We start from the raw sequence: 21271 nt of genomic DNA on the forward strand, positions 1-21271 counted from the left end.
GCAGGCTCACAGAGAGCATGGCTGACTGTACGGTAATGTACTACACACTCTGGCTCCCATAGTCAGTCAGTCTCCTCTCTTGAAAGGAATGTGTGTGTTGTTGGGTTGTTCCTTGTTTCATAGTATGTGAATGAAAGCCSCCAGCTGGCCGGGGCGTGTGTGGATATGCTAACTTGGACTACAGAAGGGGCTGACATTCCCTTGKGGGTCATCCTCACTCTTTCAGCAAAATAGTAGGAATTTGAGTGCATTAATGGTCAAAACCTGATTACATATTTTCTGGGTGCCTCAAAAACAGGGGAGAAACATATAAAGGGGAGGGCCAGGCAGGCACACATTGGGGAGTAGGTCTCAGTGTATGGTTCCCCAGCTGCGGGCTATTTTTTCTTGGCCGGGGTGGTCACGTGGCAGGCAGCAGCCTCCGCATGATAATTACAGTTTTCCTCAATTGTTTACAAGCATTTTTTTGGAACAATTGTCAATTTTCGAAACAGAGTTCACAAGACACAGAACTCTGGGGCCTTGTGCAAAACAGTAAATGCGTTTTCAAAATGTAGTTGCCTTCTCAAAACATAAATACAAGTAGATTCATCAAAAGAACACTACTACCTGCAAAAAGATTAACGCAACCATACTTTTATCGAGTCGAAGCAGACAAAACAAAGTTAATCTGTCTTAAAAAATCCCAGTAAATCAAAACATTTTCTTTGCAGTCACTAAATGATGACCAAATTTGGAAGTACAACTATCCAAATCAGGGCCGGCTCTAGTTTCCCCACCCCAATTTCTATCAGAACTCAGGATAAGACCCAGATGCAGACAGCTAGAGTCAGATGTTTATTGACTCAAACAGGGAGCAGGCAAAAGACAAAGGCAGGCAGAGGTCAGTAATCCAGAGCAGAGTCAATAAGGCACAAAACAGCAGGCAGGCTCAGGACAGGCAGAGGTTCACAAACGGGTCAGAGTCAGGCAGGTACAGAACGGCAGGCAGACTCGGGGTCAGGGCAGGCAGAATGGTCAGAACCGAGGAAACAGAACTTGAGCAAGCAGGGAGACAGGAAACACACTGGTAAGACCTGAWAAGACAAACTGGCAACAGACAAACAGAGAACACAGCTATAAAWACACTGGGAATAATGAGGAAGATGGGCGACACCTGGAGGGTGGTGGAGACAAGCTCAAAGACAAGTGAAACAGATCAGAGTGTGACAATTTCATGACACATTTTATGTTATTCTACAAATTTTGCCATGGGGCAGAGAGAAAWWWTKTTCCGTTTTATAGCTGATTTACTGCAATATTTCACATTTTGCTATGACTAATGCCATGTTAATGATATCTGAGTGAGAGTGACTAACAAATCAATTGGGGCTGTGGTTGAATATTGACTCAGAAATATAACACTCTTACTAGAACTTGTGAATTCAAAATAGACTTTAATACAAAGTAGCAAAGCCGAGCCCTTCCACGGAAGGACTTTATTACAAATGTAACAGAGCCTAGCCCCTCCATGGAAAATACTAAATTCTCATATCACAGAGTCCTACCTTTATACGATTCTGTCTTTGCATAACGTATAGAGTCCCCTCCCTCTATATGAAAATAGCTTCCCTTGACCTTTCTCCATCATCTTTCCATCTCAGTTCTTGCTTGTTAACGCCCACATCTGACAGCTCTATAGGTTATAATGGTAGCAGGTCCCTGGTCCTATATGTTCCATTCCTTATATAGCCATTCTGTCTCAGCTTCTTCAAAGTGAACAGCATAGATGCTGCTAATAATGGAAATGTAATCATAGTCATGAGTTTAGCTCTCACAGGGCCCACTGGATGTCAGGGCCCTGTATGCCTGAGTGACTGTCAATGACTGACATAACAAGAGAAAAATTGCACCTTTTGTATTCTACTATAACATTAAGTTTAGACCCCGACTGAGTTCCTGGAACCCTATGACTCTGTATGCATCCATTACACGGAACCCAAACCGGCTGTGCGTGTGCGCCATCGTGCATAAATGTGTTTTGTCCCCCCACACCAAACGCGATCACGACACACAGGTTAAAATATCAAAACTAACTCTGAACCAATTACATTAATTTGGGGACAGGTTGAAAAGCATTAAACCTTTATGGCAATTTACCTAGCTAGCTTGCACTTGCTAGCTAAGTTGTCCTATTTAGCTAGCTTGCTGTTGCTACCTAATTTGTCCTGGGATATAAACATTGAGTTGTTATTTTACCTGAAATGCACAAGGTCCTCTACTCCGCCAATTAATCCACCCACAAAATGGTCAACCGAATCGTTTCTAGTCATCTCTCTTCCTTCCAGGCTTTTTCTTCTCTTGACTTTATATTGCGATTGGCAACTTTCATAAATTAGGTGCATTACCGCCACTGACCTCGTTCGTCTTTCAGTCACCCACGTGAGTATAACCAATGAGGAGATGGCACGTGGGTACCTGCTTCTATAAACCAATGAGGAGATGGGAGAGGCAGGACTTGCAGTGCGATCTGCGTCAGAAATAGAACGCATTTCTATTTTAGCCCTTGGCAACGCAGACGCTCGAGCAGTGTGGGTGCAATAATTGAATAACATAGATTTCTACATTTATTTTGCAATGCACGTGACGCGAGCAGTGTGGTCAGCCTGTTAGTATGGTGGCTCTTGCTGCCACAAACTGTAATTTACCTTACACAACTTGCCGACTGGCTTGTTCTATGTGTGTGTTCTGAATTGCTTTAACGGCTGGTTCTCTGCTAATTACCATGCAGGGTTTTTTCTGTCTTGTTCTTTCCCCTGCAGAGTGTAAGAGTGTCATGGTGGGCTTTTCACTATGTTGAGACATTAACTTTGGAGTTCCTTAACGGAGTTACTCCATCATATGGTGCTGTTTTTACTGCTTGGATATTAAACCGGCTAGGTAATATTGCAGTTGGCGTAAAAAATAATAATAAATCAAATCTATTACCTGGCTGTTGTTTTTTTGTATGCCTGCTTTTACCACACGGGTCTTCCCTGTTTTTTRCAGGTACTGGATAGTTTATCCTTCACCGGGTTCCTATACCTCCAAGCGGGTCATGACATAAGCTTTCCCAGGGCATCGAACCCATGCTCCGTGGCCTTGTTGGCTTGGCTGAGCTTATGGCTTYCCTTTGTGACAGGTGTGATGGTGGGATCYGCATACCTTGTGTATGCACTGCCTGAGTTTGAGCCACGCAGAGAGGGCGGTGGAGTGCCCTACTGGATGCCTGTTTTGTGTGGTGTTCTCAGAACGCCTGCCCTTAGTGCGATTAGAGGCCATGCGAGAGTGGGTGGCCAGGCTCAGGCTGGGGAGGAGCTCCGCTTCATTAGGTGCGCCAGCGAGCTGTTAGTCTCTGTACTGCGCCCAGTACCCCTCCCAGGAAGTGTGGCCGGAGCCACACTTCCTGGGAGGGGTACTGGGCGCAGTACAGGGACTTCCATGAAGAGGGTGGGTGAGCTCCATGCTCTTTCAGTAAGGTCTGAGTGCTACTGGATGAAACCCGGTGGGAGGAGTATATCTCTCTGCCCCAACCCTTCATTCCTCCCGAAGGTTCTGTCAGACAGGCATGTGAACATCCCTTTTATCCTGTCTGCTCCCTCCAGCATGCTGTGCCCTGTGCGGGAACTGGCTGCCTATGTGGTGCGGACACGGTCAGTAAGAACAACAGACCAGCTTTGTCTGCTATGGTGAGAGTGTCCTGTGGGCTGGGTTATCAAAGCAGAGGCTCTCTCATTGGATCTTGAACATGATTACCGACAGCATACCATCTGGCTGGCAGGCCAGTGCTGGTGTCTGTGGTGGAACATTCAACACGAGGTGTGGCTGCGTCCTGGGCTCTACTGAGAGGAGTGCCCCTCGCTGATATCTGTGCTGCGGCCAGCTGGGCTTCCTCTTGCACCTTTGCGAGGTACTATCGGGTAAATGTGGCACCTCCCTCTGTGGTTAGTTCAGCGGTCCTGGGCGTCGGCTTCCCATCCGGGGACAGTGCCAGGACTCCCCTTCCACATTGACGGCCCCTGCGTCTCGGTCCCACGTTGGGACTTCGCCGCTGACTGGCCAGGTCCCTCTAGCACCGACTAAATCTGGTACGGGTATACTAATATATTGGAGTGATCCAATATAGTGAAACATAACGAAGGCTATGTATGTAACCGCGGTTATGTGAGCTATATGGATCACTTCAATCCTCTACGGTGTTAGAGGCACCTCAAATGATGTATATGTATATGGGCGGACCCCAGCCACGACACAGGTGTACACGGGAGTAAATCTGTAAATCCTCACCTCTACCGTGGAGTGATACCAATATAGTGGAGTGATCCAAATAGCTCACATAACCATGGGTAAAATATGTAACCTTAGTTATATTTTGTGAACAGAACACTTAAAGCTGCAATATGTAAAAAAAAAAAAAAAAAAAATGTTCAAAAGCTCCAACAAGTCACTAGTATTCATCCAATGTAATGCAACAGTAACAATAGTGCACTCCTAGCCTGCCTGAGAACCCCTATATTAATTTTGTGGCACGCACAATGAGTGGCGTGTTTTCCGTCAGTGAGGAGGGGGTGTGATCGCTAGCTAGTAGCTTAGCCCATGGCCAACACTTGGCTAATGGCTAGCGGAGATAGCTAGCTTACAGACATTTGCAGACGCGATGGCCTAACGACCTGACCCAGCAGCAATGATGCAGCGGTTCTCAGGCAGAAATTTGGAGAGCAGACAGATAAAAAAGGAAAGTGACAGAGCCCCGGGCCAAGACGAGAGTAAACCTCAGATTTACGTTCACACATGGAAGAGAACTTGAAGGGATTGATAACCGACCGAGAATGAGATTTTTTCCTGCTGAAAAGGTAAGACATAGCAAGCTTGATAATATATCTTTCTAGATATAAAGTGAAATGTTGCTATTTGGTTTTAAATATGTATGTGAGTAGTATTTTGGATTACTTGTTTTGATTGTTTCCAAGATACACGTCCAATAGTTTGTATTAGCTAGCTAACATTGGTTAGTAGCTTGTTAGCAGACTGCGACATTGGTTTGTTTCATTTGAATATAAAATGTTTCTTCACTAGTTAGTCATAACTAGCTACCTTATGTGACAACGCTACTTGACCTTGTTACATTTCTGATGTCTGTGGTCTGAAAACCACGCTGATATTGGCTAGCTAGCTACTTCAGTTCACCGGCACGGAATAGCCACAAAGCCCAGTTCAGATACATATGAGAAACGACGCAACCGTTTSTTTGATCTGAACGGTCTAGTTTTAGAACGTCTCATGTCATTGTCTGGAGTATTCGAGATTCAACATATCAACTTTAGTCAAAGTCTTGCGACGAGACATATCCATTTGCTGACATTTCTGACAAGTCTAAAACTGTACCCTGTTTCTGATGTATGTATTTCATGACACTCGTTTGCCACAACAAGTGGCAACTTTGTTTCAAAATTTCATCATGAAATTAAGCAACACCGTTACCATGGAAACATTCTCAACTGCACATCTCATGTTCTTGATCTGAATGCCCTGTCTTTAGTCAGCTGTTGTACAACACAACATTCTAAAACTAGCTAGTTTTATCTCTAATCTAGGTCAGTAAATGTTCAACTCCTGTGCTTGGGGGCTTGATTGGTGACACACCCCAGCCCCAGCTAACACAACACTCCAATAATCAACACATCTACAATAACAAATCTCGAAGGTGAAGTGTCTACGCATTGAAAACGGCAAAGGACTACAATTACATCCCAGAACTTCAGAGAGCAGTGTTGAGAAGACTGGGCTCTCAATTGGGGTTACCAAGGAGAATGATCCTGAGATCAGATGACCCAAGATCACCGACAACAACGAGACAGCCTATAGGTAGGAGGTCAGAGACCTGGCCGGGTGGTGCCAGAATAACAACCTATCCCTCAACGTAACCAAGACTAAGGAGATGATTGTGGACTACAGGAAAAGGAGCACAGAGCACGTCCCCATTCTCATCGACGGGGCTGTAGTGGAGCAGGTTGAGAGCTTCAAATTCCTTGGTGTCCACATCAACAACAAACTAGAATGGTCCAAACACACGAAGACAGTCCGTGTACTGCCTCTTCAACCTCAGGAGGCTGAAGAAATTCGGCTTGTCACCAAAAGCACTCACAAACTTCTACAGATGCACAATCGAGAGCATCCTGTCGGGCTGTATCACCGCCTGGTACGGCAACTGCTCCGCCCACAACCGTAAGGCTCTCCAGAGGGTAGTGAGGTCTGCAGAACGCATCACCAGGGGCAAACTACCTGCCCTCCAGGAACACCTACACCACCCGATGTCAAGGAAGGCCATAAAGATCATCAAGGACAACAACCACCCACACTGCTGTTCACCCCGCTATCATCCAGAAGGCGAGGTCAGTACAGGTGCATCAAAGCAGGGACCGAGAGACTGAAAAACAGCTTCTATCTCAAGGCCATCAGACTGTTAAACAGCCACCACTAACATTTAGCGGCCTGCTGCAACATACTGACTCAACTCCAGCCACTTTAAAAATGGGAATTGATGGAAATTATGTAAAAATGTACCACTAGCCACTTTAAGCAATGCCACTTAATACAATGTTTACATACCCTACATTACCCATCTCATATGTATATACTGTACTCTATATCATCTACTGCATCTTGCCATCTTTATGCAATACATGTACCACTAGCCACTTTAAACTATGCCACTTTATGTTTACATACCTACAGTACTATCTCATACGTATATACCGTACTCTATACCATCTACTGCATCTGCCATGCCGTTCTGTACCACCACTCATTCATATATCTTTATGTACATATTCTTTATCCCTTTACACTGTGTGTTGTGTGTAAGGTAGTAGTGTGGAATTGTTAGGTTAGATTACTGTTGGTTATTACTGCATTGTCGGAACTAGAAGCACAAGCATTTGCTACACTCGCATTAACATCTGCTAACCATGTGTATGTGACTAATAAAATTTATTTGATTTGATTTGATTTGACTAGGGCACGACAAAGCCTATTCCCCTCAGGAAACTAAAAAGATTTGGCATTGGTCCTGAGATCCTCAAAAGGTTCTACAGCTGCAACATCGAGAGCATCCTGACCGGTTGCATCACTACCTGGTACGGCAATTGCTTTTTCCTCTGACCACAAGGCACTTCAGAGGGTAGTGCTACGGCCCAATACATCACTGGGGCAAAGCTGCCTGCCATCCACGACCTCTACACCAGGCGGTGTCAGAGGAAGGCCCTACAAATTGTCAAAGACCCACCACCCCAGTCATAGACTGTTCTCTCTACTACGCATGGCAAGCGGTACCGGAGTGCCAAGTCTAGGACAAAAAGGCTTCTCAACAGTTTTTACCCCAAGCCATAAGACTTCTGAAACAGGTAACCAATGGTTACCCGGACAATTTACATTGTGTCCCCCCCCCCCCAAACCCTCTTTACGCTGCTGCTACTCTGTTTTCTTATATGCATAGTCACTTTAACCGTACATCCATGTACATACTACCTAAATTGGCCCGACCAACCAGTGCTCCCGCACATTGGCTAACTGGGCTATCTGCATTGTGTCCCACCTCCTGCAACCCCTCCTTTTACGCTACTGCTACTCTGTTCATCATATATGCATAGTCACTTTAACCATACCTACATGTACATACTACCTCAATAAGCCTGACTAACTGGTGTCTGTATATAGCCTTGCTACTCTTATTTTCAAATGTATTTTTACTGTTTTATTTCTTTACTTACCTACACACACACATACACACACACACACACACACCTTTTTTTCCCGCGCTATTGGTTAGAGCCTGTAAGTAAGCATTTCACTGTAAGGTCTACACCTGTTGTATTCGGCGCACGTGACAAATAAACTTTGATTTGAGATGACCTACAACTTCGAGGAGACGTCGCCAAGCAATACAGCTTTGAGCTGGGAAGGACCGGAGATTTCCCTGTTGTCAGACTTGGTGGTGCCAGGGAATTGTGAACCTACAGAGTACTCCAAATTGTTTTTGAAAGAGGTGGGCCTACAACCAAACTTATACATAAGGGAAGTTTGTGTGTGCAACAATAACCTTGTGTGAAAAACAATCTTTTTTTTTGATCTCGCATATAGTTTGTATTTAAAGTTTTGCAAAAGGTGGTTTAAGATATGCAAGAGGTACTAAGGCAAGACAATTATCAGATGTTCTGCTAATGTATTTGACCATTGCTGTTCTGCTATAGATACTTTTCAACACAGATCCCAAAATTGCTTGGGGAAAACTGTAATGGGTTTTGTTCACAGGGACCGTGGCGTGGGTGTCAAGGGAGAGGCCGGGGCAGTGGTGGGGGGCAGTGGTGACACACTCATCCTAGGGGCTCAGACTGCTGCTAATAGACCTATTTGAATTCAAGCCTTTCCAGCCACAGGGGGTACAGCTAGGAACATGCTGGAATCTGAAGAAAATGACACTTTTTATATGTTATTCTGGTTGAGTTTCTTTACTTAACCAAATAGCCAAATATTAAGAACACAGAACACGTTCAATCTTTTTTCCTTGTAATATTGTGCCATGTTTGGTTCCCAGCACCATCAAACTAATATATGCGTAGGGGTAATGAGTAGAATGGACCAAAAGCAGACTTTGCTAGGTGTCGGTGTAGGTGTCAATTGAAACAGGCACCAGCTGCCGAGGGGGCCCCCCTGACTGAATTGTAATGCAGTGTTAAAAACAGCTGTATATGGCCTATATATTTCATAATTTTTAACAGCATTTTGAAACGCACCCCCAAACTACTAAAGCTGCCCCTGGAATAGACATTGCAAGTTCAAACAAACATATATCATTCTAGTTAACCAAAGTATATTTGTAACCCTTACGATTACTCTGATACATTAACCATGAATATGTCCTTTAGGTCCGAGCTTTTCAGAGTGGCATGTGCATGACATATCTGAAATTAAAGTGACCCTTGTCTCATTAGTCTCAGTTACAAAAGAGCTTATCTTCTCCCATGTTGTGCACGTGCACCCTTTCCATGCTGCAACACAAATCCATGTTACAACATTGCTTGAACTTTGAAGCAGCATGACAGCTATTAACATTTTGTGATGATAGCCATTTTGGATCTGTGTGTGCTACCTATCAYGCACAGAACCTCACTGACCATGTCTTGTAGGTACCATCATAGAGGGCTGTTTTCATGTGATACCGTATGTACCCATTATTACTATCCACCAGTAATCCAACATATGGCAGCTTCACCCATACATGTGACACTGACATCCCAAAACCCCCCCAAAGCCTCTCATCGACACAACCAAACCCCATTAAATAACTCCATGAGCTGATTCTTCTCCAGACCCTGTGATCCCAGTGTCACTCGCTCCCTGAGCTCACCACAACCCAAGCTAGCTACGCTAATCCTACATCTGTCACTCACTGGGGGTTGACTTAATCACTCCAATTTCAATTATTTACAAGAGTTGGTGTCTAGGGCTCTAATGCAAAGCACGGCGGWTTATTTATCACAAGACAAAAAGTTGTTAATGTACATAGCTTGACATAGCTTTCCTAACTAGGAGCGAACGTCTCAACTCGGCTGTCACGTTAACCCCACTGCCATAAGTGGAGGCTCCTCAGAGGAGAAAGGGGAGGACCATCCTACTTAGTGAATTTCAGAAAAATACAACATTTATAAAACAGAAAAAAGTTAACAGTTTTAGATAAAACTTTACTAAATATATTSACATGTTACCAAATACCTAATTAAAACTGTTTTGTGATGGTCTACAGTAGTCTCAACAGCACCCTCTAGGGTATCACCGTGGTGTAACCAGAGGACAGCTATTTTCCATCCTCTGGCTACATTGATTTCATAAGAAAACCTCAAACACTTTTCATAGACCTATATCGTAATTATGTTGACTTTTGGAGGACGTCCTCCAACCAATCAAAGCTTTTGCAGTATGAGCTGACATGTTGTCTATCCAGTCAAAGAATCAGAGAATGAACCTAGTACTACGCAAGTGTGATTTAGAAACTTGGTGAGTTGATGACATTGTTGGATAGAATGAGATAGTAATAGGGATAGTTGAGGATTTTTGGATATTATTCTATTAAAATTTATTTGTTCAAACTACAGGAGACGGAGGAGGTAGATTTATATATTTTTGTCTTGGTTTTAGAGCTTTATTTAAAATGAGATAAATGTATTTACATTTGTCTTGCTAATTTTAGTAGCTTTCTCTGCCAGAATAGCTAGCTAACACTAATGACAATGTAGTGGAATTTTGTTGAGGAACCCCTTACATAGTCTACATCAGATTCAAGCTTCTGGGAAAAAGGTGCCTTGATCGTGTAATGGAAGAAGGTCTGCGTATTCAAACTGCGCAACACAATGAGAAGGTAAGAAGAAACAGGGATGTCTCAAGCAGCTCATCAACACTACTGCAATTTCGGGCATATAAGAGTTGGCTTTTACAGGAGGGAGAGTTAAGCTAATGTAACAGTATAACTTTAGTACGTCCCCTCGCCCCGACACGGGCGCGAACCAGGGACCCTCTGCACACATCAACAACAGTCACCCACGAAGCGTCGTTACCCATCGCTCCACAAAAGCCGCKGCCCTTGCAGAGCAAGGGGAAACCCTACTTAAGTCTCAGAGCAAGTGACGTAACTGATTGAAATGCTAGTAGCGCGTACCCGCTAACTAGCTAGCCATTTCACATCCGTTACACTAACACTTGGCTACTACAAGGAGCTTGCAGAGGTAATTGCACGTCACCATGCTTTACTTGCTGAGCATATGGAAGTTTATACTGTCTTCTCTGGGATGTCGAAATCAATTCAGAATAATTTGATAGCTTCCATTGCATCATCCATTAAAAGTGAGATTAAAAGTGAAGTTGAATCAGTCATTTTTTTTCACATTGCAAATGGATGATACAACAGACATCAGCTGTCGCTCGCAGTTGTCAGTCATCAGTTATGTGGATGAGGGCTTTATTCAGGAACGTTTCTCGGGAAGTCTATTTGACTTTGTGAATTTTTAGATGTCTGAGTTTAATTTTATGGAGAAATGTGTTGCCCAACTGGCAGATGGCTCTGCTGTAATAGCATGTGTCTATTTTTTATTTTAATGTGATTTTAATCCTTGCTTGAACTAACTCATTCTTAGTTATTTTGTCTAACTGTATTGTTTTGTTTTTTTCCTTCCCAGGAAAATCCTGTCCTGCCCTCAGTTGAAGARTCGAGTTCTTCTCCTACACCATTCATCCATGATKAGCCTGTCCTGCACTGAAGCCTCTGAACACCTCAACTCATGCCTCAATACCTCATTCAATCACTGCTGTGATCCCTTCCCAACTTTGTGCAGTAGCCCTCTCATTTCCATTCCCCATAGTATTTTTACAATTCATGTTTTAGGTTAACCTTTTACTGCAGTGGGCTAAATCAGGATGACAGTGTTTCTTGGTAGTCTTAAATAAATCTACTTTGAAACAAAAGTATACACTTCACACATGGACATTTGACATAAAAACTGCGGATTTTCAGAGTAAATTTTTTAAAATGTTGATTTAATTATGAAATTACAAATATTAATAACATTCCACACATGAGGCTGCAGGACGTACAGTCAATAACACAATAGAAAATCTGTATACAGTGTGTGCAAATAAGGAGGTAAGACAATAAAAAGGCCAATAGTGCCTGAAGTAATTACAATTTAGACATTTACACTGGAGTGATAGATGTGCAGATGAGGATGTGCAAGTGGAAATACTGTTGTGCAAAAGAGCAGAAAAACAAAAACAAATATGGGGATGAGGTAGGTAGTTGGTTGGTTGGATGGGCTTTTTACAGATGGGCTGTGTACAGCTGCAGCGATCGGTAAGCTGCTGTGTACAGCTGCAGCGATCGGTAAGCTGCTCTGACAGCTGACGCTTAAAGTTAGTGAGGGAGATATACAKTGGGGCAAAAAAGTATTTAGTCAGCCACCAATTGTGCAAGTTCTCCCACTTAAAAATATGAGAGAGGCCTGTAATTTTCATCATATGTACACTTCAACTATGACAGACAAAAGGAGGAAAAAAAATCCAGAAAATCACATTTGTAGATTTTTTATGAATTATTTGCAATTATGGTGGAAAATAAGTATTTGGTCACCTACAAACAAGCAAGATTTTCTGCTCTCACAGACCTGTAACTTCTTCTTTAAAAGGCTCCTCTGCCTCCACTCGTTACCTGTATTAATGGCACCTGTTTGAACTTGTTATCAGTATATAAGACACCTGTCCACAACCTCAAACAGTCCACAACTCCACTATGGCAAGACCAAAGAGCTGTCAAAGGACACCAGAAACAAAATTGTAGACCTGCACCAGGCTGGGAAGACTTGAATCTGCAATAGGTAAGCAGCTTGGTTTTGAAGAAATCAACTGTGGGAGCAATTATTAGGAAATGGAAGACATACAAGACCACTGATAATCTCGCTCGATCTGGGGCTCCACGCAAGATCTCACCCCGGGGGTCAAAATGATCACAAGAACGGTGAGCAAAAATCCCAGAACCACACGGGGGACCTAGTGAATGACCTGCAGAGAGCTGGGACCAAAGTAACAAAGCCTACCATCAGTACACACTACGCCGCCAGGGACTCAAATCCTGCAGTGCCAGACGTGTCCCCCTGCTTAAGCCAGTACATGTCCAGGCCCGTCTGAAGTTTGCTAGAGAGCATTTGGGATGATCCAGAAAGATTGGGGAAATGTATATGGGTCAGATGAAACCAAAATATAACTTTTTGGTAAAAACTCAACTCGTCGTGTTTGGAGGACAAAGAATGCTGAGTTGCATCCAAAGAACACCATACCTACTGTGAAGCATGCGGGTGGAAAACATCATGCTTTGGGCTGTTTTTCTGCAAAGGGACCAGGACGACTGATCCGTGTAAAGGAAAGAATGAATGGGGCCATGTATCGTGAGATTTTGAGTGAAAACTTCCTTCCATCAGCAAGGGCATTGAAGATGAAACGTGGCTGGGTCTTTCAGCATGACAATGATCCCAAACACACCGCCCGGGCAACGAAGGAGTGGCTTCGTAAGAAGCATTTCAAGGTCTGGAGTGGCCTAGCCAGTCTCTAGATCTCAACCCCATAGAAAATCTTTGGAGGGAGTTGAAAGTCCGTGTTTGCCCAGCAACAGCCCCAAAACATCACTGCTCTAGAGGAGATCTGCATGGAGGAATGGGCCAAAAACCAGCAACAGTGTGTGAAACCTTGTGAAGACTTACAGAAAAATGTTGACCTCTGTCATTGCCAACAAAGGGTATATAACAAAGTATTGAGATAAACTTTTGTTATTGACTAAAATACTTATTTTCCACCATAATTTGCAAAATTAAATTCAATAAAAAATCCTACAATGTGATTTTCTGGATTTTTCCCCCCCATTTTGTCTGTCATAGTTGAAGTGTACCTATGATGAAAATTACAGCCTCTCTCATACTTTTTAAGTGGGAGAACTTGCACAATTGGTGGCTGACTAAATACTTTTTTGCCCCAACTGTAATCTACCAGCTTCAGTGATATTGTTGCAGATTCGTTCCAGTCATTTGGCAGACAGAGAAGTGAAGGAAAGTCGGCCAAGAGGTGTTGGCTTTGGGGATGACCAGTGAAATATTGGGGATGGAAATGTCAGAGTTTTTGGTGGCCTTCCTAAGCCAGGATTCAGACACGGCTAGCACGTCAAGGTTGGCGGAGTGTTTTAAAACAGTGAATAAAGCAAATTTAGGGAGGAGGCTTCTGATGTTAACATGCATGAACCCAAGGCTTTTACGGTTGCAGAAGTCAACAAAAGAGAGCGCCTGGGGGGACACCGGGCCTGGATTAACCTCTACATCACCAGAGGAACAGAGGAGGAGTAGGATGAGGGTACGGCTAAAGGCTATAAGAACTGATCGCCTAGTGCGTTGGGAACAGAGAATAAAAGGAGCAGATTTCTGGGCGTGGTAGGATAGATTCAGGGCATAGTGTACAGACAAGGGTAAGGTAGGGTGCGAGTACAGTGGGGGTAAACCTAGGCATTGAGTGATGATGAGAGAGGTTGCATCTCTGGGTGCTGTCTGCACATGTGTGGGGTGTGGGACAAAGGAGCTATCTGAGGCATGTTGAGCAAGACTAGGGGCTCCACAGTAAAATAAAACAATGAGAGCTGCCCTAAACAAGAGTATACAAGGCATATTGACATTAGAGAAAGGCATAAGCAATCACGGGTGTTGATTGGGAGAGCTAAGTMAACAATGGGTGAGACAACAACGGGTAAACAGCTAGGACAACAACAACGGGTATATGGCGATGAATGGGCAGAGAGGGTCAGTTAGCTACACACAGGGCCTGAGTTTGAGGCTGGGGCAGACAGATAARCAAAATGAAGTACCGTGTTAATGGACAGTCCAGCAGGCATCGGCTGTGTAGCCGAGTGATCATAGGGTCCAATGAGCAGCACTAGATGAAACAGGGAACCGTTCGGTAGTCGATTACTACGTTGAGCGAGCGGGAGACGCGTTCAGGGAGCTAGCAGGCCGGAGCTAGCAGATGGATCATCACCAAACATCCGCGACGCAGAGCCCGGTTGAGAGCACATTGGCCGAGTTACATCAGCAGACCAGTCGTGATGGAYCGGCTGGTTCCGTGTCGACAAAGGTCCAGGCCAATTGACAAGAGAAGTATTGTAGTTGGTATACTTCGTTTGCTAGCCGGGAAATGGGCCTAGCTCAGGGCTAACTGGTGCATGCTTCTGGACAAGGGTGTTAGCTACAATAGCTCCTYGGTAGCAACTAGCTAGCTTTCGAAGATCCGGTGTAATGGTCCAGAGCTTGCGGCAGGAATCCGTTGATGTAGTGGAAAAAAGCAGTCCGATATGCTCAGGGCTGGTATCGCGCTGTGCAGACTGGCAGGTATTATCCGGGCTATCCAGGCTAAAGCGGCAGGAGTCCGAGCTAAAGGTATAGACCGCTAGCAGAGGCTAACAATAGCTAGTAGCTAATTAGCTGGCTAGCTTCTGATGGAGGTTCCAGTTATAAGGTCTAAAAGAAATAGCTGATCCGTACCACATTGGGTGAGGCGGGTTGCAGGAATGTATATTTATTTYGAAAATGGAAAAAAGAGATTGAAATGTATACAAAGAAAACAAAAAAGACAATACTTACATGGGACGATAACAAACACGTCTTTTTGCTGCGCCATCTTGGAAGTTATACTCTACACAGGATTATTTTACCACATGAGTGGTGTAAAACTGCATGTGCTGTTTCAACAACATAATATCACAAGAATATGTCGTGGCTGGTTTCAAAGCAACAGAACTTAGGGTTACTTGCGTAACCMTGGTTCTATGAGAATATGACTGAGATGTCTCACTCATTTGCTGTAGCCGATCAGTAACTTGAAGAACCAATCACACAACACCTGTTGTGAGCCCATCCCCTCCTTATTTTAATTTTGTATTTGTATTTATTAGCGATCCCCATTCTCTTCCTGGAGTCCAAACACATTAAGGCACTTACATTACACATAAAACAAAAGATAAAACATTACTTCATATAACATTATTACACCACTACATATCTACAATACAAAATGTATAATACCACCATACGACAATATTACAATGTATGTGTGTGCAGAGTGTGTGTGCTAACGTTTGTGTGCGTATGCGTGTCTGTACCTGTGTATGTGTCTCTTCACAGTCCCCTCTGTTCCATAAGGTGAATTTTTATCTGTTTTTTTAAATCTGATTCTACTGCTTGCATCAGTTACCTGATGTGGATACGAGTTTTGTTTAGTCATGGCTCTATATAGTACTGTGCGCCTTCCATAGTATGTTCTGGACTTGGGGATTATGAAGAGACCTCTGGTGGCATGTCTTGTGGGGTATGCATGGGTGTCTGAGCCGTGTGCTAGTAGTTTATACAAACAGCTTGGTGCATTCAGAAGGCAGAGCAGCGCTTTATTATGGACAGACTTCCCCCCCATCTTAGCTACTGTTGTATCAACATGTTTTGAACATGACACTCTACAATCCAGGGTTACTCCGAGCAGTTTAGTCACCTCAACTTGCTCAATTTCCACATTATTCAGTACAAGATTTAGTTGAGGTTTAGGGTATAGTGAATGATTTATCCTAAATACAATGCTTTTAGTTTTCAAATATTTAGGAATAACTTTTTCCGTGACACCATCCTGAAACTAACAGCAGCTCTTTAAGTGTTTCAGTCATTTCAGTCGCTGTAGTAGCTGATGTGTATAGTGTTGAGTCATCCGCATACATAGACACGCCAGTGAGTGGCATGTCGTTAGTAAAGACTGAAAAAAGTGAGGGGCCTAGACAGCTGCCCAGGGGAATTCCTGATTCTACCTGGATTATGTTGGAGAGGCTTCCATTAAAGAACACCCTCTATGTTCTGTTAGGTAACCTTTTATCCACAATATAGCAGGGGGTGTAAAGCCATAACACATACGTTTTTCCAGCAGCAAACTATGATCGATAATATCAAAAACCGCACTGAAGTCTAACAAAACAGCCCCCACAATCTTTTTTTATCATACATTTCTCTCAGCCAATCCTCAATCATTTGCTTGTTGAATGTCCTTCCTTATAAGTGTGCTGAAAGTCTGTTGTCAATTTGTTTACTGTAAAATAGCATTGTATCTGGTCAAACAATTTTCTCAAAAAGTTTACAAAGGGTTGGTAACAGGCTGATTTGGCGGCTTTTTGAGCCGGTAAAGGCTCAAAAAGCCTTTAGGCTTAAATAATGGCAAATAGGAGTGGCAATATCGTCCTCTATTATCCTCAGCAATTTTCCATCCAAGTTGTCAGACCCCGGTGGCTTGTCATTGTTGATGGACAACAATAATTGTTTCACCTCTTCCACACTCACTTTACAGAATTCAAAATGGCAATGCTTGTTTTTCATAATTTGGTCAGATATACTTGGATGTGTAGTGTCAGCGTTAGTTGCTGTCATGTCATGCCTACGTTTGCAAATCTTGCAAGTGGAAAAGCCATTAAAGTTGTTGGCAATATCAGTGGGCTTTGTGATGAATGACCAATCTGATTCAATGAATGATGGAGCTGAGTTTGCCTTTTKGTCTAAAATTGAATTTAAGGTGCCTCAAAGCTCAAATATTTKTAGCGTTTCTTTGTTTCATAGTATTGTTTCTTCTTTTTATTCAGTTTAGTCAAATGATTTCTCAATTTGCAGTACGTTTGCCAATCAGTTGTGCTGCCAGACTTATTTGCCATACCTTTYGCATTATCCCTCTCAACCATACAATTTTTCAATTCCTCATCAATCCAAKGGGATTTAACAGTTTTTACAGTAGTTTTCGCATGCTTATTAGTAACTGGAATAAGCAATTTCATAAATGTGTCAAGTGCTGCGTCTGATTGCTCTTCATTAYACACCACAGACCAGCAAATATTATTTACATAATCAACATAAGAATCACTACAAAACTTATTGTATGACTTCTTATGCACTATATTAGGCCCAGCCTTTGGAACTTTAGTTTTCCTAGATATGGCTACTATATTGTGCTCACTACATCCKATGGATTTGGATACTGCTTTAAAGCAAATTTCTGCAGCATTAGGAAAGATGTGATCAATACATTGATGATTTCATTCCTGTGCTGTTTGTAACTACCCTGGTAGGTTGACTGATAGCCTGAACCAGGTTGCATGYACTGGTTTCAGTTAGAAATTTTCTCTTGAGTGGGCAGCTTGATGAAAGCCAGTCAATATTCAAATCACCCAGAAAATCTACCTCTCTGTTGATGTCAGATACATTATCAAGAATTTCACAGATATTATCCAGATACTGATTGTTAGCACTTGGTGGTCTATAGCAGCTTCCCACAAGAATGGGGTTTAGGTGAGGCAGATGAACCTGTAGCTATATTAAATGAACAGTGTTTCACATGAAATCCTCTCTAAGCTACAGGAATGTGGTTCTGAATATAGACGGCAACACCGCCACCATTGGCATTTCTGTCTTTTCTGTAGATGTTATAACCATGTGTTGCTACCACTGTATCATCAGGTATTATCTAAGTGAGTTTCAGAGATAGTCAGAATATGAATGGCATCTGTTACTAGTAAGTTATTGACTTCATGAACCTTGTTTCAAAAGGCTACATATGTTAATGTAGGCTATTTTTATCACTTTTCTGGGATGTTTGATAGTTTTTTTTATAGCTCTACTGGGAAGCGTATCAGAAGTAGACATGCTCATGTTATTTATATTTGAGCTGAAAGTGCATGGTGAGCTGCACATAGTGGACTTCCTACTAGGGCACACCGTCTCAGTGCTAACAGTATAACTTTGGTTCATAGGCACATGATTACTGCATACAATAGCTGTAGGATCAACAGAGGCATTCAGGGMAGTTAGGGGGACATAAATTAAGTTATTTACATTGTGTCTGCCAACAACCCTTGGATAATTTACATTTGCTGCAGCATTATGACAACTCAGCGACACAATGGTAGGGATTAACTGACCTGGTCTTGGGTCATTGATAAATCWTTGTCTCAACGAAGCCTTGAAATGCTTGGACAGAGTCCAGGAGACAAGATGATTTGGATGGTAGGGCATCTTCTGTTTCCAGAAGGTGTCAAAGTTATCTATAAAAGTGATTCCAACAGAGCTACTGCAATATTTTAGCCAGATGTGTAATGCCAGTAGCCTGCTGAATCTTTCACGCCTGCGGCCCAACCATGGTACCGGACCCRAAATAATTAGCCACTTTTTGGMATCTTTCTGTGCTAGAATCAGTTCTTTAAAATCGCCTGTCCTCTGGTCATTCTCAAGTATGCCTTTCTTCCTTGTGCTCTTGCGAACATGGAAATGCGGTGAGACATCTCACTCATATTCTYGTAGAACTGGGCTTATGCAAGTAACCCTAAGTTYTATTTCTAATACTCATTTCGWTGTCTCACTTATGGGATATGGCCAATTCCCATATCGCAGACATGCTCTCCGAAGTCAGTGTAGTCCCAACAGCATCACCCCTCAGAGACACTGAGAACAGTATGCACCAACAAAGATGCAGTGACATCCAGTCGGTAAAACCTCATAGGGAGTGGCCCAACATGCTGCATTGCAAATGTGTCGCAATAAGATGCCTTAGAGGTCGACCGATTATGATTTTTCAACGCCGATACCAATTATTGGAGGACCAAAAAAAGCCGATACCGATTAATCGGCCGATTTTTATATATATTTGTAATAATGACAATTACAACAATACCGAATGAACAATGAACACTTTTATTTTAACTTAATATAATACATCAATAAAATCAATTTAGTCTCAAATAAATAATGAAACATGTTCAATTTGGTTTAAATAATGCAAAAACAAAGTGTTGGAGAAGAAAGTAAAAGTGCAATATGTGCCATGTAAAAAAGCTAATGTTTAAGTTCCTTGCTCAGATCATGAGAACATATGAAAGCTGGTGGTTCCTTTTAACATGAGTCTTCAATATTCCCAGGTAAAAAGTTTTAGGTTGTAGTTATTATAGGACTATTTCTCTCTATACCATTTGTATTTCATATACCTTTGACTATTGGATGTTCTAATAGGTACTTTAGTATTGCTAGCCTAATCTCGGGAGTTGATAGGCTTAAAGTCATAAACATGCTTGAAGCATTGCGAAGAGCTGCTGGCAAACGCAGTAAAGTGCTGTTTGAATGAATGCTTACAAGCCTGCTGCTGCCTACCACCTCTCAGTCAGACTGCTCTATCAAATCATAGACTTAATTATAATATAATAACACACAGAAATACGAGCCTTAGGTCATTAATATGGTCAAATCTGGAAACTATCATTTCGAAAACAAAACGTTTATTCTTTCAGTGAAATACGTAACCGTTCCTTTTTTTTTATCTAACGGGTGGCATCCATAAGTCTAAATATTGCTGTTACATTGCACAACCTTCAATGTTAAGTCATAATTACGTAAAATTCTGGCAAATTAGTTTGCAACGAGCCAGGCGGCCCAAACTGTTGCATATACCCTGACTCTGCGTGCAATGAACGCAAGAGAAGTGACACAATTTCCCTAGTTTAATATTGCCTGCTAACATGAATTTCTATTAACTAAATATGCAGGTTTAAAAATATATACTTCTGTGTATTGATTTTAAGAAAGGCATTGATGTTTATGGTTAGGTACATTCGTGCAACGATTGTGCTTTTTACGCAAATGCACTTTTGTTAAATCATCCCCCGTTTGGCGAAGTTGGCTGTCTTTGTTAGGAAGAAATAGTCTTCACACAGTTCGCAACGAGCCAGGCGGCCCAAACTGCTGCATATACCCAGACTCTGTTGCACAGAACGCAAGAGAAGTGACACAATTTCCCTAGATAATTTTTTTTAAATTAATGTTAGCAGGCAATATTAACTAAATATGCAGGTTTAAAAATATATACTTGTGTATTGATTTTATGAAAGGCGTTGTTGTTTATGGTTAGGTACACATTGGTGCAACAACAGTGCTTTTTTCGCGAATGCGCTTGTTAAATCACCCGTTTGGCGAAGTAGGCTGTGATTCAATGATAAATTAACAGGCACCGCATCGATTATATGCAACGCAGGACAAGCTAGATAAACCAGTAATATCATCAACCATGGGTAGTTAACTAGTGATAATGTTAAGATTGATAGTTTTTTATAAGATACATTTAATGCTAGCTAGCACCTTACCTTGGCTCCTTGCTGCACTCGCATAACAGGTAGTCAGCCTGCCACGCAGTCTCCTCGTGGAGTGCAATGTAATCGGTCATGATCGGTGTCCGATTACCGATTGTTATGAAAACTTGAAATCGGCCCTAATTAATCGACCATTCCGATTAATCGGTCGACCTCTACTTTGAACATTGCCCACCTCTGGTGGAATAGGGCCCTCAGTCCCTCCAGGGCTGTAAACCCTTGCTATTATAAGCAAATATAATAGCCTCCACTATCCAATGAGATAGCCGTTGATGAGAGACGTTCCCACACTTGCAGGGCTCTCTCCCCCACCACAGCAAGGCTCATGGCGCGTCTTCTGGAGGCACAGACGTTGAGATTGGCAATGACGCAGATCTCCTCTCATAGGTCCTGTTTGGCTGTACCAGCGGCAAGCCTGATAAGCCAACAGTAGGGACATTATGTTCAACGCTGTACTGAATGTGCGGC

Source organism: Salvelinus sp. IW2-2015, linkage group LG18 (genome assembly GCF_002910315.2).
Source record: "Salvelinus sp. IW2-2015 linkage group LG18, ASM291031v2, whole genome shotgun sequence".
In the NCBI taxonomy this organism is placed as follows: Eukaryota; Metazoa; Chordata; class Actinopteri; order Salmoniformes; family Salmonidae; genus Salvelinus; species Salvelinus sp. IW2-2015.